Source organism: Somniosus microcephalus, chromosome 12 (genome assembly GCF_052327205.1).
Source record: "Somniosus microcephalus isolate GS21.2 chromosome 12, FLI_Smic_1.0, whole genome shotgun sequence".
Classification (NCBI taxonomy): Eukaryota; Metazoa; Chordata; class Chondrichthyes; order Squaliformes; family Somniosidae; genus Somniosus; species Somniosus microcephalus.
In genome coordinates this window covers 215,002,138-215,028,367 of record NC_140998.1, presented here as the reverse complement: position 1 = coordinate 215,028,367, position 26,230 = coordinate 215,002,138, and the positions used below count along the sequence as shown (strand labels likewise).

The window sequence follows — 26,230 nt, the reverse complement described above, 5'->3', positions numbered from 1 at the left end:
ACTGTCCCATCAAACACTCCCAGGGCAGGTACAGCACGGGTTAGATACAGAGTAAAGCTCCCTCTACACTGTCCCATCAAACACTCCCAGGGCAGGTACAGCACGGGTTAGATACAGAGTAAAGCTCCCTCTACACTGTCCCATCAAACACTCCCAGGCCAGGTACAGCATGGGGTTAGATGGAGAGGAAAGCTCCCTCTACACTGTCCCATCAAACACTCCCAGGACAGGTACAGCACAGGGTTAGATACAGAGTAAAGCTCCCTCTACACTGTCCAAACAAACACTCCCAGGGCAGGTACAGCATGGGTTAGATACAGAGTAAAGCTCTCTCTACACTGTCCCCATCAAACACTCCCAGGGCAGGTACAGCACGGGGTTAGATACAGAGTAAAGCTCCCTCTACACTGTCCCATCAAACACTCCCAGGGCAGGTACAGCACGGGTTAGATACAGAGTAAAGCTCCCTCTACACTGTCCCACCAATCACTCCCAGGGCAGGTACAGCACGGGTTAGATACAGAGTAAAGCTCCCTCTACACTGTCCCATCAAACACTCCCAGGGCAGGTACAGCACGGGTTAGATACAGAGTAAATCTCCCTCTACACTGTCCCATCAAACACTCCCAGGGCAGGTACAGCACGGGTTAGATACAGAGTAAAGCTCCCTCTACACTGTCCCATCAAACACTCCCAGGGCAGGTACAGCACGGGTTAGATACAGAGTAAAGCTCCCTCTACACTGTCCCCATCCTAACCTCTTGACACTAAATCGCTTTTGTTCTTCTTCCCAGAGACTCGATGGGGTCAAGTCGCTCAAAGCTGCAGCCTACATGGAAGCTTCACTCAGCTCCGGGATGGGATGTCTCATCAGGATCAACGCTGGAGCCGGATAATTGGATGAAGCTGATGGACCATCTGACATGCCCCGTGTGCAGCGAGCTCTACAGCGACCCCCGCACCTTGCCCTGCGGGCACAGCCTCTGTGCCAAGTGCCTGCCACGGGTCTTCGGCAAAGGCCGGGCGAGCTCCCTTTGCCCGGCGTGCTCCCACCTCTACCCGGCCAAGCCCGCGCTCTGCAAGAACCCATCCTTTCCAACACTGCCCGGGCCCTGACCTCCATCTGCGGGTCCCCGCTTGCGCCCCAGTCCGCCAGCGAGCCTTCGCTTCCAGCCGCCACCGCCTCAGGCACCGACTCAGTCGCATTGGTGTTGGAGCAGGTGGACCTCGAGGAGGGGCCCACCCCCATTCTCTCAGATGCCGACTGCACGCCCAGGGCCCCTGCCCCCGCGGAGAGGCGCTGCCCAAGGCACGGCCAGCAGGAGCTGACACACTACTGCGGCGCGGAGCTGGAGATGGTGTGCCCGCTATGTATTGAGAGAGACGAACATGGCGGCTACCCATTGCAGACCATCTCCCAGCTCAGCCTAAGCTGTAAGGTGAGTCCTCCTTCAAGAACAACATCTTCCATTTAGGAGGTATGATCAGTAAGTTCGCAGATGACACGAAAATCGGTGGGGTGGTAAATAGCGAGGAGGGACGCCTCAGGCTACAGGACAATATAGACGGGTCGGTCAGATGGGCAGAACAGTGGCAAATGGAATTTAACCCTGAAATGTGTGAGGTGATGTATTTTGGGAGTACTAACAAGGCAAGGGAATGTTTTTTTAAGTGATTTTGGTTGATGGAAAAATATTGGCCCAGGGCACCGGGGAGAACTCCCCCCTGCTCTTCGTTCAAATAGTAACCATGGGATCTTGTATGTCCACCTGAGAGAACATAAGAACGTAAGAAATAGGAACAGGAGTCGGCCATTGGGCCCCTCGAGCCTGCTCCGCCATTCAATGAGATCATGGCTGATCTTCGACCTCAACTCCATTTCCTGCACTATCCCCATATCCCTTGATTCTGTTAATATCCAAAAATCTATCGATCTCAGCCTTGAATATACTCAACGACTGAGCCTCCACAGCCCTCTGGGGCAGAGAATTCCAAAGATTCACCGCCCTCTGAGTGAAGAAATTTCTACTCATCTCAGTCCTGAATGGCCGAGCCCTTTAACTTGAGGCTGTGGCCCCTGGTTCTAGACTCCCCAGCCAAGGGAAACATTCTCCCAGCATCCACCCGATCAAGCCCTGTAATAATTTTGTATGCTTCAATGAGATCCCCTCTCATTCTTCTGAATTCAAGAAAATACAGGCCTAGTTTACTCAATCTCTGCTCATACGACAGTCCCGCCATCCCAGGAATCAATCTGGTGAACCTTTGCTGCACTCCCTCTATGGCAAGTGCATCCTTCCTTAGGTAAGGAGACCAAAATTATACACAGTACTCCAGGTGTGGTCTCACCAGGGCCCTATATAATGGGAGTAAGACTTCTTTACTCCTGTACTCAAATCCTCTGGTAATGAAGGCCAGCATACCATTTGCCTTCCTAATGACTTGCTGCACCTGCACATTCACTTTCAGTGACTCATGTACAAGGACACCCAGGTCCCTTTGAGCATCTGCATTCCCCAATCTTTCACCATTTAGGAAATACTCTGCCTTTCTGTTTTTTCTACCAAAGTGGATAACTTCACATTTATCCACATTATATTCCATCTGCCATGTTCTCACCCACTCACTGAGCCTGTCGAGATCCCCTTGAAGTCTCTTCACATCCTCTTCACAACTGACACTGCCACCTAGCTTTGTATCATCAGCAAATTTGGAAATGTTACATTTAGTCCCCTCATTCAAATCATTGATATAGATTGTGAATAGCTGGGGCCCAAGCACCGATCCTTGCGGTACCCCACTAGTCACAGCCTGCCATCCTGAAAAAGACCTGTTTATCCCTACTCTTTGTTTTCTGTCTGTTAACCAATTCTCAATCCATGCTAGTATATTACCCCCAATTCCATGTGCCCTAATTTTGTTCACCAGCCTCTTGTGTGGGACCTTATCGAAGGCCTTCTGAAAATCCAGATACACCACATCTACCAGTTCCCCTTTGTCTACTCCACTAGTTACATCCTCAAAGAACTCCAATAGGTTTGTTAAACAGGATTTCCCTTTCAGAAATCCATGTTGACTCTGCCCAATCTTACTATTAGTTTCTAAGTGCCCAGTTATTGCATCCTTTATAATAGATTCTGCATTTTCCCAACTACTGATGTGAGGCTAACAGGTCTGTAGTTCCCCATTTTCTCTCTCCCTCCTTTCTTAAATAGCGGGGTTACATTTGCTATCCTCCAATCTGCAGGAACCGTTCCAGAATCTATAGAATTTTGGAAGATGACAACCAATGTGTCCACTATTCCAATGGCCACCTCTTTCAAAACCCTAGGATGTAGGTCATCCGGTCCTTGGGATTTATTGACTTTTAGTCCCATTAATTTTGCTAGTACTGTTTTTTTACTAATAATAATTTCTTTAAGTTCCTCATTCTCGCCACACACTTGGTTTTCTCGTATTTCTGGGAGGTTCTTTGTGTCTTCCTCCGTGAAGACAGAAACAAAGTATTTATTTAATTGACTGTATTTGGGAACATTTCCTGCTCTCGCCTTGAGCTAGAAAATTTAATTCACTTTGCTTCCAATTTCCACCCTTCCCTCAGCTTCACATGGTCCACCTTCGACTCTTCCCTTCCCTTCCTCGACTTCTCCGTCTCCATCTCTGGGGATAGGTTGTTGACCAACATTCACTACAAGCCCACTGACTCCCACAGCTACCTGGACTACACTTCCTCCCACCCCGCCTCCCGTAAGGACTCTATTCCATTCTCCCAGTTTCTCCGTCTCCGCCGCGTCTGCTCCGACGACGCCACCTTCCACACCAGTGCTTCTGACATGTCTTCCTTTATCCTCAACCGAGGATTCCCCTCTACCGTGGTTGACACGGCCCTCGACCATGGTTGACGCGGCCCTCGACCGTGTCCATTCTATCTCCCGCACTTCTGCCCTCACCCCTGCCCCTCCCTCCCGGAACCACGATAGGGTTCCCCTTGTCCTCACCTTTCACCCCACCAGCCTCCACATTCAACGGATCATCCACCGCCATTTCCGCCACCAATCGCATCTTCTCCTCACCTCCCCTTTCAGCATTCCGAAGGGACCACTCCCTCCGTGACACCCTGGTCCACTCCTCTATCACCCCAAACAGCCCTTCCTCTTCGCCTGGCACCTTCCCGTGCAAGCGCAGGAGATGTAACAACTGCCCCTATACCTCCCCCCTCCCCACTGTCCAGGGCCCCAAACACCCCTTCCAGGTGAAACAGCGATTTACTTGTACTTCTTGCAATGTAGTATACTGTATTCGCTGCTCACGATGCGGTCTCCTCTACATTGGGGAGACCAAACGCAGATTGTGCGACCGCTTTGCGGAACACCTCCGTTCAGTCCGTAAGGGGGACCCTGAGCTTCCGGTCGCCTGTCACTTTAATTCACCGCCCCATTCCCACTCGGACCTCACTGTCCGCGGCCTCTTGTATTGTTCCACGGAAGCTCAGCGTAAACTCGAGGAACAGCACCTCATCTTCCGATTAGGCACTTTACAGCCTTCCGGACTCAATATCGAGTTCAACAATTTCAGATCATAACCTCGGCCCCTATTTTTCCGGACGGCAGCTGTTGATGATTATGATATTCCCATTCTCTAAAGCTGGCGGGACATATTGAGAGAGAGGTTAACAAAGCATATGGGATCTTGGGCTTCATAAATAGAGTATTGAGTACAAAAGTAGAGAAGTTATGCTGAACCTTTATAAAGCGCTGGTTAGGCCACAACTGGAGTATTGCGTCCAGTTCTGGTCACCACACTTTAGGAAGCATGTGAAGGCCCTTGAGAGGGTGCAGAGGAGATTTACCAGAATGGTTCCGGGGATGGGGGATCTTAGCTACAAGGACAGGTTGGAGAAGCTGGATTTGTTTTCATTAGAGCAAAGGAGGTTGAGGGGTGATTTGATCGAGGTGTACAAGATTATGGCGGGTTTGGATAGGCTAGAAAGGGAAAGGCTGTTCCCACTAGTTGAAGGTACAAGGACTAGGGGACACAGATTTAAGGTTTTGGGCAAGAGATACAGGGGGGACGCGAGGGAAAACTTTTTTACGCAGCGAGTGGTGAGGACCTGGAACTCGCTGCCGACGGAAGTGGTGGAAGCGGAGACACTCGATGTTTTCAAGGGGAGACTGGATAGGCACTTGAGGGAAATAAACTTGCAGGGTTACGGGGATAGAGCGGGGGAATGGGACTGACTGGATTGTTCTACAGAGAGCCGGCACGGACTCGATGGGCCGAATAGAAACATGGAAACATAGAAGATAGGAGCAGGAGTAGGTCATTCGGCCCCTCGAGCCTGCTCCGCCATTCAATGAGATCATGGCTGATCATCCAAATTCAGTACCCGGTCCCTGCCTTCTCCCCATATCCCTTGATCCTTTTAGCCTTAAGAAATATATCCAACTCCTTCTTGAATATATTTAATGAATTGGCCTCAACTGCCTTCTGTGGTAGAGAATTCCACAGGTTCACCACTCTCTGGGTGAAGAAATTCCTCCCCATCTCAGTCCTAAATGGCTTACCCCTTATCCTTAGACTGTGACCCCTGGTTCTGGACTCCCCCGTCATCGGGAACATCCTTACTGCATCTAGTCCTGTTAGAATTTTATAAGTTTCAATGAGATCCCCTCTCATTCTTCTAAACTCTAGTGAATATAAGCCCAATCGACCCAATCTCCCCTCATACGTCATTCCTGCCATCCCAGGTATCAGCCTGGTGAATCTTCGCTGCACTCCCTCCTTGGCAAGAACATCCTTCCTCAGATAAGGCGACCAAAACTGCACACAATACTCAAGGTGTGGTCTCACCAAGGCCCTGTACAACTGCAGCAAGACATCCTTGCTCCTGTACTCAAACCCTCTCGCTACGAAGGCCAACATACCATTTGCCTTCTTAACCGCCTGCTGCACCTGCATGCTTACCTTCAGCGACTGGCGCACAAGGACACCCAGGTCTCGTTGCACTTCCCCTTCTCCCAATCTATTGCCGTTCAGATAACAATCTGCCTTCCTGTTTTTGCCACCAAAGTGGATAACCTCGCATTTATCCACATTGTATTGCATCTGCCATGCTTCTGCCCAATCACCCAACCTGTCCAAATCCTGCTGGATTTTCTCGGCATCCTCCTCACAGCACACACGCCCACCCAGCTTTGTGTCATTTGCAAACGTGGGGACGAAGACATCATCGCCGTGTGATATCGGGTGGCGCCCGCCCCCCCGCCCCCGACTTACCACCGGATGTTATGTCCGCCAGGGTCAGAGGTCGGGGGCCCACCTGCGGCCAGGGCGGCACTCGTTAAAGGGGAGGTGGCAGGCGGCCATTTTTGATGCCAGCATCTGCACACCCCCCCCCCCCGGTTGCTGTCCCTGGCCCACCGTGAAGCCCCCTCCCCACGGGGTTGCCGGTTGCCCTCCGTGCGCCCGGCTCTCCTCTTGAGTGCCGGGCTCATTTTGCCGTCACCCCCCGATCCCTGGGGGCCCAGCTGGGCGCCGGGACGCGGGGAGGAAGGCCTGCAGTACCGCGGCACGTAGTGCCGTGATATTTGGCTCGCAGCGCGCTTCCAGTAGCGCCCCCCTCCTCCCTCTACGGGGGCGCTACCTGGGAAAATCGGCCGCGGGGGCGCTAACTTTTTTGGGGCGCTAAAACAAAGGGGGCCCGACCCAATTTTTACCCCTAAATATTTAAACCAAGCAACTAGTCGGCCCTCCGCCCGAAGCCGGTGATTAAATTAGCAATGCTTAAACCTGCCATTCACATTTCAAAATCAGAGATTCCTCTTCCATTTTCACAGCTGTGAGATAGCCCAAGAAATGTGGAATGGTTTGAACTATGAGAAACTCTTAGTCCCGTTCCTTCTAGACTGATCTCTACCCCACCTGCTCAGGTCCCTCAATCCCACTTCTCAGATCCCTCAATCCCACCCTCTCAGAACCCTCAATCCCACTTGCTCAGGTCCCTCAATCCCACCTTCTCAGATCCCTCAATCCCACTTTCTCAGATCCCTCAATCCCAACTTCTCAGATCCCTCAATCCCACCTTCTCAGATCCCTCAATCCCACTTCTCAGATCCCTCAATCCCACTTCTCAGATCCCTCAATCCCACTTCTCAGATCCCTCAATCCCACCTTCTCAAATCCCTCAATCCCACCTTCTCAGATCCCTCAATCCCACCTTCTCAGATCCCTCAATCCCATCTTCTCAGATCCCTCAATCCCACCTTCTCAGATCCCTCAATCCCATCTTCTCAGATCCCTCAATCTCACTTCTCAGATCCCTCAATCCCACCTTCTCAGATCCCTCAATCTCACTTCTCAGATCCCTCAATCCCATCTTCTCAGATCCCTCAATCCCACTTCTCAGATCCCTCAATCCCACCTTCTCAGATCCCTCAATCCCACCTTCTCAGATCCCTCAATCCCACCTTCTCAGATCCCTCAATCCCATCTTCTCAGATCCCTCAATCTCACTTCTCAGATCCCTCAATCCCATCTTCTCAGATCCCTCAATCCCACTTCTCAGATCCCTCAATCCCACCTCCTCAGATCCCTCAATCCCACCTTCTCAGATCCCTCAATCCCACCTTCTCAGATCCCTCAATCCCACCTTCTCAGATCCCTCAATCCCATCTTCTCAGATCCCTCAATCCCACCTTCTCAGATCCCTCAATCCCATCTTCTCAGATCCCTCAATCTCACTTCTCAGATCCCTCAATCCCATCTTCTCAGATCCCTCAATCCCACTTCTCAGATCCCTCAATCCCACCTCCTCAGATCCCTCAATCCCACCTTCTAAAATCCCTCAATCCCACTTCTCAGATCCCTCAATCCCACTTGCTCAGATCCCTCAATCCCACTTCTCAGATCCCTCAATCCCACCTTCTCAGATCCCTCAATCCCACCTTCTTAGATCCCTCAATCCCATCTTCTCAGATCCCTCAATCCCACCTTCTCAGATCCCTCAATCCCACTTGCTCAGATCCCTCAATCCCACTTCTCAGATCCCTCAATCCCACCCTCTCAGATCCCTCAATCCCACCTTCTCAGATCCCTCAATCCCATCTTCTCAGATCCCTCAATCCCACCTTCTCAGATCCCTCAATCCCACTTCTCAGATCCCTCAATCCCACTTCTCAGATCCCTCAATCCCACCTTCTCAGATCCCTCAATCCCATCTTCTCAGATCCCTCAATCCCACCTTCTCAGATCCCTCAATCCCACTTCTCAGATCCCTCAATCCCACCTCCTCAGATCCCTCAATCCCACCTTCTCAGATCCCTCAATCTCACTTCTCAGATCCCTCAATCCCACCTCCTCAGATCCCTCAATCCCACCTTCTCAGATCCCTCAATCCCACTTCTCAGATCCCTCAATCCCACTTCTCAGATCCCTCAATCCCACCTTCTCAGATCCCTCAATCCCACTTCTCAGATCCCTCAATCCCACCTTCTCAGATCCCTCAATCCCACTTCTCAGATCCCTCAATCCCACTTCTCAGATCCCTCAATCCCACTTCTCAGATCCCTCAATCCCACCTCCTCAGATCCCTCAATCCCACCTTCTCAGTTCCCTCAATCCCACCTCCTCAGATCCCTCAATCCCACCTTCTCAGATCCCTCAATCCCACCTTCTCAGATCCCTCAATCCCACTTCTCAGATCCCTCGATCCCACCTTCTTAGATCCCTCAATCCCACCTTCTCAGATCCCTCAATCCCACTTCTTAGATCCCTCAATCCTATTTTCTCAGATCCCTCAATCCCATCTTCTCAGATCCCTCGATCCCACCTTCTTAGATCCCTCAATCCCACTTCTCAGATCCCTCAATCCCACTTCTCAGATCCCTCAATCCCACTTCTTAGATCCCTCAATCCCACTTCTCAGATCCCTCAATCCCACTTTCTCAGATCCCTCAATCCCACCTACTCACTCTCACCTGGAATACCTTGGGACAGACTGGGTCTGGAATATCCCTTTCTTGGTTTCAGTTGGAGAAGGAAGCTGTTCAGTCAAGTTGCCAAACGGAGTTCGACAATGCCATCCAGTATCTAACCCAGGAGAAGGGTCGGCAAATGGAGATGATTGAGAGACAAGCCAAGGAGAAGGAAGAGGTGGTCAATCAGCAGCTGAAACAGGTCCTACGCAAGCTGGACGACTGCAATCAGGCAACAGAAGATCTGGGTAGCGTGGATCAGAGTGACGACTTCAACTTTTTAAAGGTAGGGTGTTTGGATGTGTGACTGGACCTCATTACAATTCCTAAAGTTCCAACACCTAGAATCATAGAATCATAGAACGGTTACAGCACAGAAGAAGGCCATTCGGCCCGTCGAGCCCGTGCCATAGACACATAGAAACATAGAAGATAGGAGCAGGAGTAGGCCATTCGGCCCTTCGAGCCTGCTCCGCCATTCAATGAGATCATGGCTGATCATCCAAATTCAGTACCCTGTCCCTGCCTTCTCCCCATATCCCTTGATCCCTTTAGCCTTAAGAAATATATCCAACTCTTTCTTGAATATATTTAATGAATTGGCCTACACCGCCCTCTGTGGTAGAGAATTCCACAGGTTCACCACTCTCTGGGTGAAGAAATTCCTCCTCATTTCACTCCTAAATGGCTTACCGCTCATCCTTAGACTATGACCCGTGGTTCTGGACTCCCCGGCCATCAGAAACATCCTTCCTGCATCTAGTCTGTCCAGGCCTGACAGAATTTTATAGGTTTCGATGAGATCCCCTCTCATTCTTCTAAACTCCAGTGAGTATAAGCCCAATCATCCCAATCTCTCCTCATACGTCATTCCTGCCATTCCAGGTATCAGTCTGGTGAATCTTCGCTGAACTCCTTCCATGGCAAGAACATCCTTCCTCAGATAAGGCGACCAAAACTGCACACAATACTCAAGGTGCGGTCTCACCAAGGCCCTGTACAACTGCAGCAAGACATCCTTGTTCCTGTACTCGAACCCTCTCGCTACGAAGGCCAACATACCATTTGCCTTCTTAACTGCCTGCTGCACCTGCATGCTTACCTTCAGCGACTGGTGCACAAGGACACCCAGGTCTCGTTGCACTTCCCCTTCTCCCAATCTATTGCCTGTAAGAGCACTTTGGCTAGTCCCACTCCCCTGCCCTTTCCCCGTAGTCCTGCAAATTCTTTTTATTTCAGATACTTATCCAACTCCCTTTTGAAAGCCACGATTGAATCTGCCTCCACCACCCTTTCAGGCAGCGCATTCCAGATCACAACCACTCGCTGCGTAACATTTTTTCTCTCAGGTCGTCTTTAGTTATTTTGCCAATCACCTTAAATCTGTGTCCTCTGGTTCTCGACCCTTCCGCCAATGGGATCAGTTTCTCTCTGTCTACTCTGTCCAGACCCCAAATGATTTTGAACACCTCTATTAAATCTCCTCTCAACCTTCCCTGCTCTAAGGAGAACAACCCCAGCTTCTCCAGTCTCTCCACATCACTGAAGTCCCTCATCCCTGGCACCATTCTGGTCAATCTCCTCTCAACCTTCTCTGCTCGAAGGAGAACAACCCCAGCTTCTCCAGTCTCTACACATCATTGAAGCCCCTCATCCCTGGGACCATTCTGGTCACTCTCCTCTCAACCTTCTCTGCTCGAAGGAGAACAACCCCAGCTTCTCCAGTCTCTCCACATCACTGAAGTCCCTCATCCCTGGGACCATTCTGGTTAATCTCCCCTAAACCTTCTCTGCTCTAAGGAGAACAACCCCAGCTTCTCCAGTCTCTCCACATCACTGAAGTCCCTCATCCCTGATACCATTCTGGTCAATCTCCTCTTAACCTTCTCTGCTCGAAGGAGAACAATCCCAGCTTCTCCAGTCTCTCCACATCACTGAAGTCCCTCATCCCTGGGACCATTCTGGTCAATCTCCCCTTAACATTCTCTGCTCTAAGGAGAACAATCCCAGCTTCTCCAGTCTCTCCACATCACTGAAGTCCCTCATCCCTGGGACCATTCTGGTCAACCTCCCCTTAACATTCTCTGCTCTAAGGAGAACAACCCCAGCTTCTCCAGTCTCTCCACATCACTGAAGTCCCTCATCCCTGGGACCATTCTGGTCAATCTCCTCCTTAACCTTCTCTGCTCTAAGGAGAACAACCCCAGCTTCTCCAGTCTCCCCACATCACTGAAGTCCCTCATCCCTGGGACCATTCTGGTCAAACTCCTCCTTAACCTTCTCTGCTCTAAGGAGAACAACCCCAGCTTCTCCAGTCTCTCCACATCACTGAAGTCCCTCATCCCTGGGACCATTCTGGTCAATCTCCCCTTAAACTTCTCTGCTCTAAGGAGAACAACCCCAGCTTCTGCAGTCTCTCCACATCACTGAAGTCCCTCATCCCTGGGACCATTCTGGTCAATCTCCTCTGCACCCTCTCTAAGGCCTTCACATCCTTCCTAAAGTGCGGTGCCCAGAATTGGACACAATAATCCAGTTGAGGCCGAACCAGTGTCTTATGAAGCTTCATCATAAACGTGCTTATAATTGCAAGTGTTATTACGGTATGCAAACATAGAATGAGGTAACACCACTCAATCCAACAGGTCCCTTTCTCAGTCCATGTACAGCCCCTTCAGTGAGGTCTTATAGTCTCGAGGCAATCCATTTAATCTCGGGGGAGAAGTGTCTGCCTCTCACCTCAAAATGAAATCAATAAAACTCCTAAATATCTCGCTATAGAGTACAAAAGGCAGGCAGTTGTTGCTAAACGCTTTATAAATCATTGATTGGGCTTCAGCTGGAGTATTGTGTCCAATTCTGGGCCCCGCACACTTTAGGAAGGATGTCACGGCCTCGGGGAGGTTGCGGAGGAGATTGACCAGAATGGTGCCAGGGATGAGGGACTTCAGTGATGTGGAGAGACTGGAGAAGCTGGGGTTGTTCTCCTTAGAGCAGAGAAGGTTAAGGGGAGATTGACCAGAATGGTGCCAGGGATGAGGGACTTCAGTGATGCGGAGAGACTGGAGAAGCTGGGGTTGTTCTCCTTAGAGCAGAGAAGGTTGAGGTGAGATTGACCAGAATGGTCCCAGGGATGAGGGACTTCAGTTACATGGAGACACTGGAGAAGCTGGGGTTGTTCTCCTTAGAGCAGAGAAGGTTAAGGTGAGATTGACCAGAATGGTCCCAGGGATGAGGGACTTCAGTGACGTGGAGAGACTGGAGAAGCTGGGGTTGTTCTCCTTAGAGCAGAGAAGTTTAAGGTGAGATTGACCAGAATGGTCCCAGGGATGAGGGACTTCACTGATGTGGAGAGACTGGAGAAGCTGGAGGTTGTTCTCCTTAGAGCAGAGAAGGTTAAGGGGGAGATTGACCAGAATGGTCCCAGGGATGAGGGACTTCAGTGATGTGGAGAGACTGGAGAAGCTGGGGTTGTTCTCCTTAGAACAGAGAAGGTTAAGGGGAGATTTAATAGAGGCGTTCAAAATCATGAGGGGTTTTGATGGAGTAAATAAGGAGAAACTGTTTCCAGTGACAGGAGGGTCGGTAACCAGAGGACACAGATTGAAGATAATCGGTAAAAGAACCAGAGGGGGAGATGAGGAGAATTGTTTTTACGCAGCGAGTTGTTGTGATCTGGAACGCGCTGCCTGAAAGGGCGGTGGAAGCAGATTCAATAGTAACTTCCAAAAGGGGAATTGGAGAAATACTTGAAGGGGAAAAATTCACAGGGCTGTGGGGAAAGAGCAGGGGGTAGTGGGACTAATTGGAGAGCTCGTTCACAGAGCTGGCACAGGCACGATGGGCCGAATGGCCTCCTCCTGTGCGGTGTGATTCTATTGTTACATCCTGCATTAGAAATTCCCTATCTTCTTAGACATTAACAGGTTTCGAATAGGACCAGGAGTGACATGTTACTTAATCAGACCTTGAGATCTGTTCCCATCCAGATACTTAATCGCAGTTTAGTAGATGTATGCTGTTAACGATTTATCTTTCTTTTGCAGGGGGTGTTCGTGATCTTTCCCAGGTGAGTGCTTCTGTGCTGCTCATCCTCTCAATCAGTTTTATACTCCTGGGGAAACTTTAGCTCGAGGGGGCTGGAATACACAGAGGAGGAGGTTGTGCTTCAAGTTGTACAGATGGTTAGACACCCATCTGGAGAACCTGTGTCCAGTTCTGGGCCCCACACATCAGGAAGGATACCTCGGCCTTGGAAGGGGAGTAGTGCAGATTCACCAGAATGATACCCGGGGCTAAAAGGGTTAAATGTAAAGCCCCTCCGACAGTGCAGCGCTCCCGCAGTACTGCCCCTCCGACAGTGCGGCGCTCCCTCCGTACTGCCCCTCCGACAGTGCGGCGCTCCCTCAGTACTGCCCCTCCGACAGTGTGGCGCTCCCACAGTACTGACCCTCCGACAGTGCGGCGCTCCCTCAGTACTGCCCCTCCGACAGTGCGGCGCTCCCTCAGTACTGCCCCTCCGACAGTGCGGCTCTCCCTCAGTACTGCCCCTCCGACAGTGCAGCGCTCCCGCAGTACTGCCCCTCCGACAGTGCGGCTCTCCCTCAGTACAGCCCCTCCGACACTGCAGCGCTCCCTCAGTACTGCCCCTCCCACAGTGCGTCGCTCCCTCAGTACTGCCCCCCCGACAGTGCAGAGCTCCCTCAGTACTGCCCCTCCAACAGTGCGGCGCTCCCTCAGTACTGCCCCTCCGACAGTGCGGCACTCCCTCACAGGGAGTGTCGGCCTGGATTATGAGGCTCAAGTCTCTGGAGTGGGACTGGAGCCAACGTCCTTCAGACACTGAAGCGAGAGTGTTACCCACGGTGGACGCAACCCTTATCGAGAGCATGTTGCTTCAACAGCGGATATTGAGGAGCGCGCCGACTGACTGTACTGATGTCCTATCTTTTCTCTGCCAACCTTGCGAGCATCTTGGGAGCCCTGGACAGGTCACAGGGCATCAACGAGATAAAGGAAGACCTGGCTTTTGCCTACCGACCCCCTCAGCTCCAGACGGTGATGGACGGTAGGCTGGAGTCCCATGATCTGAGTCAAGAGGACCATCCACAGCAGAGTCCAACACCAGCCCACAGCAGGGAGTAGATCGAACTGTCTCAATCCAGTCTATCGGAATGTAAGAACAAAGGAACATAAGAAACAGGAGCGGGATTCGGCCATTGGGCCCCTCGAGCCTGCTCCGCCATTCAATAAGATCATGGCTGATCTGATCCTAACCGCCAATCCACTATCACAGAACCATCTCCTGAATCTAACAGAATTAGACACACGAAATAGGAGCAGGAGCAGGCTACACGGCCCCTGGGCCCGCTCCGCTACCCACAGGGCCATGACCGATCCGAACCTAGACTCATGTCCAAATTCCTGCCCGCTCCCCGTAACCCTTAATTCCCTTTACTTCTAGGAAACTGTCTATTTCTGTTTTAAATTTATGTAATGATGTAGCTTCTACAGCTTTTTGGGGCAGCATATTCCATGGCCCTACCTCCCTCTGAGTGAAGTAGTTCCTCCTCATCTCAGTTTTGAAAGAGCAGCCCCTTATTCTAAGACTATGCCCCCTAGTTCTAGTTTCACCCATCATCGGGAACATCCTCCCCGCATCCACCCGATCCAACCCCTTCACAATCTTATATGTTTCAATAAGATCGCCTCTCATTCTTCTGAACTCCAATGAGTAGAGTCCCAATCTACTCAACCTCTCCTCATATGTCCATCCCCTCATCCCCGGGATTAACCGAGTGAACCTTCTTTGTACTGACTCGAGAGCAAGTATGTCCTTTCTTAAGTATGGACACCAAAACTGTATGCAGTATTCCAGGTGCGGTCTCACCAATACCTTGTACAACTGAAGCAATACCTCCCTATTTTTATATTCTATCCCCCTAGCAATGAAAGTCAACATTCCATTGGCCTTCTTAATCACTTGCTGCACCTGCATACTAACCTTTTGAGTTTCGTGCACCAGGACCCCCAGATCCCTTTGTACTTCAGTACTTTCCAGTTTCTTGCCATTAAGATAATAACTTGCTCTACGATTTTTCCTGCCAAAGTGCATAACCTCACACTTTCCAATATTGTATTCCATCTGCCAAATCTCTGCCCACTTACTTAGCCTGTCTATGGCCCCTTGCAGGTTTTTTATGTCCTCCTCACTCACTACTTTCCCCCCCATCTTAGTATCATCTGCAAACTTTGATGTGTTACACTCGGTCCCCTCCTCCAAATCGTTAATATAGATTGTAAAGAGTTGGGGACCCAGCACTGACCCCTGTGGAACACCACTGGTTACTGATTGCCGGTCTGAGAATGAACCATTTATCCCAACTCTCTGCCTTCTGTTAGATAGCCAATCCTCTATCCATGCCAGAATATTACCCCCAATCCCGTGATTTTTTATCTTAAGCAATAATTTTCAGTGTGGCACCTTGTCAAATGCCTTTTGGAAGTCTAAATACACTACGTCCACTGGTTCCCCTTTATCCACCCTATATGTTACTTCCTCAAAGAACTCCAGCAAATTTGTCAAACATGACTTCCCCTTCATAAAACCATGCTGACTTTGTCCACTTGATTTCCTTAATATCCAAAAATCTATCGACCTCAGCCTTGAATATACTCAACGACTGAGCCTCCACAGCCCTCTGGGGCAGACAATTGCAAAGATTCACCGCCCTCTGAGTGAAGAAATTCCTCCTCATCTCAGTCCTAAATGGACGACCCCTTATCCTGAGACTGTGACCCCTGGTTCTAGACTCCCCAGCCAGGGGAAACATCCTCCCTGCATCTACCCTGTCAAGCCCTGTCAGAATTCTGTATGTTTCAATGAGATCACCTCTCATTCTTCTAAACTCTGGAGAATCTAGGCCTCGTCTACTCAACCTCTCCTCGTAGGACAATCCCCCCATCCCAGGAATCAGTCTGGTGAACCTTTGTTGCACTCCCTCTATGGCAAGTAAATCCTTCCTTAGGTAAGGAGACCAAAACTGTCCACAATACTCCAGGTGTGGTCTCACCAGGGCCCTATATAATTGCAGTAAGACGTCTTTACTCTTATACTCAAATCCTCTTGTAATAAAGGCCAACATACCATTTGTTTTCCTAATTACTTGCTGTACCTGCATGTTAACTTTCAGTGATTCGTGTACAAGGACACCCAGGTCCCTCTGAACACCAACACTTCCCAATCTCTCACCATTTAAAAAATACTCTGCTTTTCTATTGTTCCTACCAAACTTCACATTTCTCCACATTATATTCCATTTGCCATGTTCTTGCCCACTCACTCAGCCTGTCTATATCACCTCGAAGCCTCCGTGCATCCTCCTCACAACTTACATTCCCACCCAGCTTTGTATCACCAGCAAACTTGGATATATTACATTTGGTCCCCTCATCCAAATCATTGATGTAGATTGTGAATAGCTGAGGCCCAAGCACTGATCCTTGTGGTTGCCCCAAGGACAGGATCGCCAGACGACAATAAGCTCACTCCGTCTCCAATGATCGGCCAGAAACGTACGCTTGTGGGAGTGTCCAAAAGTCTGGCCGGTGAAATATATTTATATCGTTCGAAGCCACGGGAAAAAAAACCAAAAACTGTCCCCAAATCTGTCCTTTCCCCGTTGAGAACCTTGATGGACTGATCAGCGGACAAGATTCACAAGGTTGATACCAGAACGGTGAGGTTATACTTATCAGAAAGAAAGACAGACTCGTGTTTCTCCAGCGCCTTTCCCCACCTCAGGACGTCCCAAAGCGCATCACAGTCAATGAAGGACTTTTTTTGAAGTGTGGTCACTGTTGTAATGTAGGAAACGCGGCAGCCAATTTGCGTACAGCAAGCTCCCACAAACAGCAATGTGATAATGACCTGATCATCTGTAATTAGTGATGTTGGTTGAGGGATAAATATTGGCCCCAGGACACCGGGGAGAACTCCCCCCTGCTCTTCTTCCAATAGTGGCCGTGGGATCTTTAAGTCCACTCGAGAGGGAAGACGAGGCCTCGGTTTAACGCCTCATCAGAAAGACAACACCTCTGACAGTGCGGCGCTCCCTCAGTATTGCCCCTCCGACAGTGCGGTGCTCCCTCAGTACTGCCCCTCCGACAGTGCGGTGCTCCCTCAGTACTGCCCCTCCGACAGTGCGGCACTCCCTCAGTATTGCCCCTCCGACAGTGCGGCGCTCCCTCAGTATTGCCCCTCCGACAGAGCGGCGCTCCCTCAGTACTGCCCCTCCGACAGTGCGGCGCTCACTCAGTACTGCCCCTCTGACAGTGCTGCGCTCCCTCAGTACTGCCACTCCGACAGTGCGGCGCTCCCTCAGTACTGTCCCTCCTACAGTGCGGCGCTCCCTCAGTACTGCCCCTCCGACAGTGCGGCGCTCCCTCAGTACTGCCCCTCCGACAGTGCGGCGCTCCCTCAGTACTGTAACTCCGACAGTGCGGCGCTCCCTCAGTACTGCCCCTCCAACAGTGCGGCGCTCCCTCAGTACTGTCCCTCCGACAGTGCGGCACTCCCTCAGTACTGCCCCTCCGACAGTGCGGTGCTCCCTCAATACTGCCCCTCCGACAGTGCGGCGCTCCCTCAGTACTGTCCCTCCAACAGTGCGGCGCTCCCTCAGTACTGCCCCTCCGACAGTGCGGTGCTCCCTCAGTACTGCCCCTCCGACAGTGCGGTGCTCCCTCAGTACTGCCCCTCCGACAGTGCGGGGCTCTGTCAGTTGTACCCCTCCGACAGTGCGGCGCTCCCTCAGTACTGCACCTCCGACAGTGCGGTGCTCCCTCAGTACTGCCCCTCCGACAGTGCGGGGCTCTGTCAGTTGTACCCCTCTGACAGTGCGGCACTCCCTCAGTACCGCCCCTCCGACAGTGCGGCGCTCCCTCAGTACTGCCCCTCCAACAGTGCGGCGCTCCCTCAGTACTGCCCCTCCGACAGTGCGGCGCTCCCTCAGTACTGGCACTGGGAGCGTCGGCCTGGATTATGGGGCTCGAATCTCTGGAGTGCGACTCAAAACCCACGACCTTCTAACTCTGAAGCGAGAGAGAGAGCTGGCGCTAATCGCACTGAGCCCCAGCCGACACCTTAAGCTGTAAGGAAGATGGAGTGTCCCATGTTGATTTACAATGGGGAGGTTCTCATTGTAGGAGGCAGAGGCCCATCCCTCATGACATAAGAACATAAGAAATAGGAGCAGGAGTCGGCCATTCGGCCCCTCGCGCCTGCTCCACCATTCAATCAGATCAAGGCTGATCATCGACCTCAACTCCACTTTCCTGCCCCATCCCCATATCCCTCGATTCCCCTAGAGTCCAAAAATCTATCGATCTCAGCCTTGAATATACTCCACAGCCCTCTGGGGCAGAGAATTCCACAGATTCACCTCCCTCTGAGTGAAGAAATTCCTCCTCATCTCAGTCCTCAATGGCCGAGCCCTTATCCTGAGACTGTGACCCCTGGTTCTAAACTCTCCAGCCCAGGGGGAAACAGCCTCTCAGCATCTACCCTGTCAATCCCTGTAAGAATTTTGTGTATTTCAATGAGATCGCCTCTCATTTTTCCAAACTCTGGAGAATATAGACCTCGTCTACTCAATCTCTCCTCATAGGACAACCCCCCCATCCCAGATTGGGTCGATTGGGCTTATACTCACTGGAGTTTAGAAGAATGAGAGGGGATCTCATTGAAACTTATAAAATTCTGACAGGACTAGACAGACTAGATGCAGGAAGGATGTTCCTGATGGCGGGGGAGTCCAGAACCAGGGGTCACAGTCTAAGGATAAGGGGTAAGCCATTTAGGACAGAGATGAGGAGGAATTTCTTCACCCAGAGAGTGGTGAACCTGTGGAATTCTCTACCACAGAAGGCAGTGGAGGCCAATTCATTAAATATATTCAAGAAGGAGTTAGATATATTTCTTAAGGCTAAAGGGATCAAGGGATATGGGGAGAAGGCAGGGACAGGGTACTGAATTTGGATGATCAGCCATGATCGCATTGAATGGCGGAGCAGACTCGAGGGGCCGAATGGCCGACTCCTGCTCCGACCTTCTATGTTTCTATGTTAGGAACCAGTCTGGTGAACCTTTGTTGCACTCCCTCTATGGCAAGTATATCCTTCCTTAGGTAAGGAGACCAGAACTGTACACAATACTCCAGGTGTGGTCTCACCAGGACCCTATATAATCGCAGTAAGACTTCCTCACTCTTCCACTCATTATGACCTGTCGTCTTATGACCTCACAATGGCGGCCGTGCGATTGGAGAGCTCGCTGTGTCGTCCTGGATACCCGTGTGGCCCATCTGTCGTGAGCAGGGGGTGCGGCGGAGGGCTCCAGCCAAGAGTCTTTGAGATCGTGGCCTGCGTGTTTCCTTTCCACCAAGGCTGCGGGGCGATGGAACGACTCACTCAAGACTGGGGGGCCACCTGGCCGAACGTGAAGCAGCGTTCCGCGAGCCGCCTCTCCGATCCCAACTGACCGGCCGCTGCCTTTTCATTGGGATCCCCCCCCCCACCCCCCGCACGCCCTCCGACTCCGGCCAGCCGACCGTCTCGTCGACCCAGCCGGCCATGCTGAGCTGGTCTTGGAGCCCGGCCAAGGTGTTGCTGGGGCTCCTGGCCTACGGGGCCCTGTGCTACTGGCAGTGGGCCCGGCTGTACGCGGAGAAGAAGCCTGGCAAAACGCGGGTGGCTCCTTGGGCCCTGCGGGAGGGGCTGGTCAAAGTGCTGGAGGAGGACGAGAAACACGTCGTCTACATGCGTAAGGCCCACGTTCTGATTTATTGGACGAGGTGGGAAAGAGAGCGAGAGAAAGAGAGAAAGTAAGGAAGAGTAACAGAGAGAGAGGAAGAGAGGAGGAGGGGAATCGAGGGATATGGAGATCGGGCGGGAGAGTGGAGTTGAGGTCGATGATCAGCCATGATCTCATTGAATGGCAGAGCAGGCTCGAGGGGCTGAATGGTCGACTCCTGCTCCTAATTCTTGGGTAATTGTGTTCATATGTCGAGAAAGCGAGAGAGAAACCGAGAAAGAGGGACCGAGAGAAAGAGAGACGCAGAAAGAGAGAGAAACATAGAAAGAGCAAGAGCGAGAAAGTGAGCAAGAGACGAGAGAGAAAGAGGGAACGTCAGAAAGGATTCGCATTTCTGGAGCATCTTTCATGACCTCAGGACGTCCCAATGCGCTTCACCGAAAATGAAGTTCGTTCAATGTGTGGTCACTGTTGTAAAGTCGGAAAATCAGCAGCCAATTTTTGCACAGCAAGCTCCCATGAACAGCTACGTGATACTGTGTTGGTTGAGGGATAAGTATTGGCCCCAGGACGCCGGGGAGAACTCCCCCCTGCTCTTCTTCGAAATAGTGGCCGTGGGATCTTTTACGTCCACCTGAGAGGGCAGACCGGGCCTCGGTTTAACGTCTCATCAGAAAGACGGCACCTCCGACAGTGCAGCACTTCCTCAGTACTGCCCCTCCGACAGTGCAGCGCTCCCTCAGTACTGCCCCTCCGACAGTGCGGCGCTCCCTCAGTACTGCCCCTCCGACAGTGCAGCGCTCCCTCAGTACTTCCCCTCCGACAGTGCGGCGCTCCCTCAGTACTGCCCCTCCGACAGTGCGGCGCTCCCTCAGTACTGCCCCTCCGACAGTGCAGCGCTCCCTCAGTACTTCCCCTCCGACGGTGCAGCGCTCCCTCAGTACTGCCCCTCCGACAGTGCGGCGCTCCCTCAGTACTGCCCCTCCGACAGTGCAGCGCTCCCTCAGTACTGCCCCTCTGACAGTCCGGCGTTCCCTCAGTACTGCCCCTCCGACAGTGCGGCACTCCCTCAGTACCGACCCTCCGACAGTGCAGCGCTCCCTCAGTACTGCCCCTCCGACAGTGCGGCACTCCCTCAGTACCGACCCTCCGACAGTGCGGCGCTCCCTCAGTACTGCCCCTCCGACAGTGCGACGCTCCCTCAGTACTGCCCCTCCGACAGTATGGCGCTCCCTCAGTACTGCCCCTCCGACAGTGCGGCGCTCCCTCAGTACTGCCCCTCCAACAGTGCGGCGCTCCCTCAGTACTGCCCCTCCGACAGTGCGGCGCTCCCTCAGTACCGCCCCTCCGATAGTGCGGCGCTCCCTCAGTACTGCCCCTCCGACAATGCGGCGCTCCCTCAGTACTGCCCCTCCGACAGTGCGGCACTCCCTCAGTACTGCCCCTCTGAAAGTGCGGCGCTCCCTCAGTACTGCCCTTCCGACAGTGCGACGCTCCCTCAGTACCGCCCCCTCCGACAGTGTGGCGCTCCCTCAGTACTGCCCCTTCGACAATGCGGTGCTCCCTCAGTACTGCCCCTCCGACAGTGCGGCGCTCCCTCAGTACTGCCCCTCCGACAGTGCAGCGCTCCCTCAGTACTGCCCCTCCGACAGTGCGGCGCTCCCTCAGTACTGCCCCTCCCACCGTGTGGCGCTCCCTCAGTATTGGCACTGGGGGTGTCGACTTGGATTTTGTGCTCAAGTCCCCGAAGTGGGACTCGAACCCACAACCTTCTGACTGAGAGGTGAGAGAGAGAGAGCGTTAAACCCACTGAGCCATGGCTGAAATCTAAGGGAGTGATGGATGACACCCCGGGACTCTTGTAGGGCTTGACGTAATAAAACTCACTACGCACTTGGCTCGAGTATAAAGCAAGGCTTTAATCAACTTGTTTCAAAACTTGGAGGTCTAGTTGTACTTCACTAGTTCCTGTCTTACAAAATGTCCCTGACCAAGCTGGGCCCACGCCCGAGTATTTATACTCCTAGGACGGCGCCACCAGCTGGCTGTCCAGTGTTATTTCATGAGTTGTTTCTTCATGATCATGAGATTTATAACAGGGCTTACACGAGTAGAGAAGATGTTTCCACTTGTGGATGAGTTCAAAACTAGTGTTCATCAGGATAAGATAATCACAAATAAATCCAATAAGGGTTTCAAGAGAAAATTCTTCACCCGTCTTTCGATTGAGACGTTAAACCGAGGCCCTGTCTGCCCTCTCATGTAAAAGATCCCACGGTCACTATTTGGAAGAAGAGCAGGGGGGAGTTCTCCCCGGTGTCCTGGGGCCAATATTTATCCCTCAACCAACATCACTAAAACAGATGATCTGGGTCATTATCACGTTGCTGTTTGGGGGATCTTGCTGTGCGCAAATCGGCTGCCTACATTATAACGCCGACCGCATTTCCGAGGCTGGGAAAGGCGCTATAGGAATGCAAGTTCCTTTCTGTTTTCCTCAGCCGAATAGTACCGTTTAACGTTGGTTGGTTGTCTATTTCAGTGGAGCCTGCAGGCGGTGCGGATCCTACCGACAGCTGGGCGCGACTGCCAGGCGCGGTGAGGAGGCTGCTGCACTTCAGGAATTAGGGGACGGAGGGGGCCCCGGCTGGGTAAGCAACTGGAAGAACATTGGACACTCGCAATGTCTCTCAGCAGTCGGCACACAGGGAAATGTACGCGGTGACCCCGTTTCCCCCTTCCGATCCTGACTCTCTGCACATTGCGAAGCTCGGGAAGCTTTATAGGTCTCTAGTCACGCACACTCTCCTTGCGGTATCATTACGTCCTGGTGACAGTTATTGCGAACAAGACCCCCCCAGAGATGAGGTAGTTCCTACAACACACCAGACGCCAATTTATGTACGATCTAGGCATGTAACTAATCAGCATTGGCTGAATGGCTTCCTCCTGTTCCTGTGTTCCTGCGTATGAACCCTGGCCTCTGCTTTGGGGAGCTAAGCTGTAATTGGCTTCAACATTCCTGGATTAGGGAGGGGGCCCCACATCGGATTGTTACACAGTGACACAGGGGCCGGGGTTAGATGGAGACACAGTCAGTTCACACTCATTGTACACACTCACAGTCCCATCACACTCATAGGAACAGGAGGAGGCCCATTCAGCCCCTCGAGCCTGTTACATGGGAACAGGAGGAGACCCATTCAGCCCACTCGAGCCTGTTACACAGGAACAGGAGGAGGCCCATTCAGCCCACTCGAACCTGTTACACGGGAACAGGAGGAGGCCCATTCAGCCCCTCGAGCCTGTTACACAGGAACAGGAGGAGGCCCATTCAGCCCCTCGAGCCTGTTACACGGGGACAGGAGGAGGCCCATTCAGCCCCCTCGAGCCTGTTACACAGGAACAGGAGGAGGCCATTCAGCCCCTCGAGCCTGTTACACAGGAACAGGAGGAAGCCCATTCAGCCCCCTCGAGCCTGTTACACCATTCAATGAGATCGGGGCTGATCTGCTACCTAACTCCATCCACCCGCCTTTGCCCCATATCCCTCAATACCTTTGGTTAATAGAAATCTATCAATCTCAGATTTAAAATGAACAATTGGCCCAGCATCAATTGCTGTTTGCGGAAGAGAGTTCCAAACTTCTACCACCCTTTGTGTGTCGAAGTGTTTCCTAACTTCACTCCTGAAAGGTCTGGCTCTAATTTTTAGACTCTGCCCCCGAGTCCTAGAATCCCCAACCAGCGGAAATAGTTTCTCTCTGTCTCCCCCATCAGTTCCCCTTAATATCTTGAAAACTTCGATCAGTTCAGCCCCTTAACCTTCTAAATTCCAGGGAACACAACCCTAGTTTGTGTAATCTCTCCTCGTAATTTAACCCTTGGAGTCCGGGTGTGATTCTGGTAAACCTACGCTGCTCTCCCTCCAAGACCAGTATATCCTTCCTAAGGTGTGGTGCCCAGAACTGCTCCCAGTGCTCCAGGTGTGGTCTATCCAGGGCTTTGTTCGGCTGCAGCATAACTTCTACCCCCTTGTACTCTAGTTCTCTCGATATAAAGGCCAACATTCCATTAGCCTTTTCGATTATTACACTCACCAGTTCACTTTGGGGATTGTTGTAGTTAAGGCGTGCCAGTGTGTCAGCGGCCCGGGGAGCGACGGGTTCGCACGCGGCGTTCAATTATCTCGCGTTCAGTGTCTGTTCACCCTGCGTCCACAGGCGGCGGCGGGGGTTGGTGAGCGGTGAAGGAACCCGGCGACAACAAGGTGGTCTCGGCCCAGCCCATGACGCCAAACCTCCTGGAGAACTGCAGATGGCAACCAGCTTGGCGAGCGAAAAACCCACCCACCCACCGCCAACCCGAGACCACCACTTTTCTGACAGCGACCGCGGTGGCGCACGCACAATACGTCCATCAATGTGCACTAGTCTCCATTGCCGGCAAAGGAATCTATGGCTCCTTGCTCGATAGACCTGGGGATGAGATCCTGCTGGGCTTGCTTGAGTTTAGAGGACTTAACATTCGCTATCTAATACAGTGCCTTTAATTACCGGCATTCTGTCATTTATAACTATCGATCTATAAATATTTAAATCCTCTGTATAGTGTGCATTTTCTGTCCACAAACCTTTTGTCATGATGATAGTCACACTTTACCTCGGTTAGATTGTTATGTCAATGTTCCCCATTCAATGTTTCTATGTAAACGGTCACGGTGTATTTTCAGGCTCTTGCCACCAGGTGGCGCTGCTTTCCGGAGTCACTCTCTGAATCCGGCTGCCTGCTCGTTGATGTAGAAAAAAAAATTTACATCATCATTACTGAGCATGGGCTACGCCACAGGGAAATCGAGCACAGCAAGATCCCACAACAAGCAATGACATCTCTGCAGGAGTTCCTCAGGGCAGTGTCCTAGGCCCAACCATCTTCAGCTGCTTCATCAATGGCCTTCCCTCCAACATAAGGTCAGAAGTGGGGATGTTCGCTGATGACTGCACAGTGTTTAGCACCATTCACAACTCCTCAGATAATGAAGCAGTCCATGCCTGCATGCAACAAGACCTGGTCAACATTCAGGCTTGGACTGATAAGTGGCAGGTAACATTCACGCCACAGAAGTGCCAGACAATGACTATCTCCAACAAGCGAGAGTCTAACCACCGCCCTTTGACATTCAACGGCATTACCATCGCCGAATCCCCCACCATCAACATCCTGGGGGTCCCCATTGACCAGAAACTTAACTGGACCAGCCACATAAATACTGTGGCAACAAGAGCAGGTCAGAGGCTGGGTATTCTGCAGCGAGTGTCTCACCTCCTGACTCCCCAAAGCCTTTCCACCATCTACAAGGCACAAGTCAGGAGTGTGATGGAATACTCTCCACTTGCCAGGATGAGTGCAGCTCCAACAACACTCGAGAAGCTCGACACCATCCAGGACAAAGCAGCCCCGCTTGATTGGCACCCCATCCACCACCTTAAAACATTCACTCCCTCCACCACCGGCGCACTGTGGCTGCAGTGTGTACCATCTACAAGATGCACTGCAGCAACTCGCCAAGGTTTCTTCGGCAGCACCTTCCAAGCCTGCGACCTCTTCCACCTAGAAGGACAAGGGCAGCAGGCGCACAGGAACACCACCACCTCCAAGTTCCCCTCCAAGTCACACACACCATCCTGACTTGGAAATATATCGGCCATTCCTTCATCGTCGCTGGGTCAAAATCCTGGAACTCCCTCCCTAACAGCACTGTGGGGGCACCTTCACAACACGGACTGCAGCGGTTCAAGAAGGAGGCTCACCACCACCTTCTCAAGGGGCGATTAGGGATGGGCAATAAATGCTGGCCCTGCCAGCGATGCCCACATCCCAAGATCAAATAATAAAAAAATGAGATAAATGGTCAGGCCATCTGCTTTTTAAGTGATGTTGGTTGAGGGAAAATATTGGCCGCAGGACACCGGGGAGAACTCCCCCTGCTCTTCTTCCAATACTGGCTGTGGGATCCTTTACGTTCACCCGAGGAGCCAGACGGGGCCTCGGTTTAACGTCTCATCCGAAACAGGGCACCTCTGACAGTGCGGCGCTCCCTCAGTACTGCCCCTCCGACAGTGCGGCGCTCCCTCAGTACTGCCCCTCCGACAGTGCGGCGCTCCCTCAGTCCTGCCCCTCCGATAGTGCGGCGCTCCCTCAGTGCTGCCCCTCCGACAGTGCGGTGCTCCCTCACTACCGCCCCTCCGACAGTGCGGCGCTTCCTCAGTACGGCCCCTCCGACAGTGCAGCGCTCCCTCAGTACTGCCCCTCCGACAGTGCGGCACTCCCTCAGTACTGCCCCTCCGACAGTGCGGCGCTCCCTCAGTACTGCCCCTCCGACAGTGCGGCTCTCCCTCAGTACTGCCCCTCCGACAGTGCGGCACTCCCTCAGTACTGCCCCTCCGAC

The 26,230-nt window shown here is 52.2% G+C and overlaps 1 long non-coding RNA gene and 1 pseudogene across 1 annotated transcript; both read left to right on the top strand.

Annotated features, from left to right (window-relative positions):
• Positions 1 to 801: 801 nt before the first annotated feature.
• On the top strand, positions 802 to 19,509 carry LOC147110090 (uncharacterized; annotated as a pseudogene).
• LOC147110089 (uncharacterized) lies at positions 19,330 to 23,116 on the top strand. The gene is made up of 2 exons (XR_015080451.1): positions 19,330 to 19,791; positions 22,325 to 23,116. It is a non-coding gene; the product is annotated as an uncharacterized LOC147110089 (long non-coding RNA).
• The last annotated feature ends 3,114 nt before the right edge of the window (positions 23,117 to 26,230 follow it).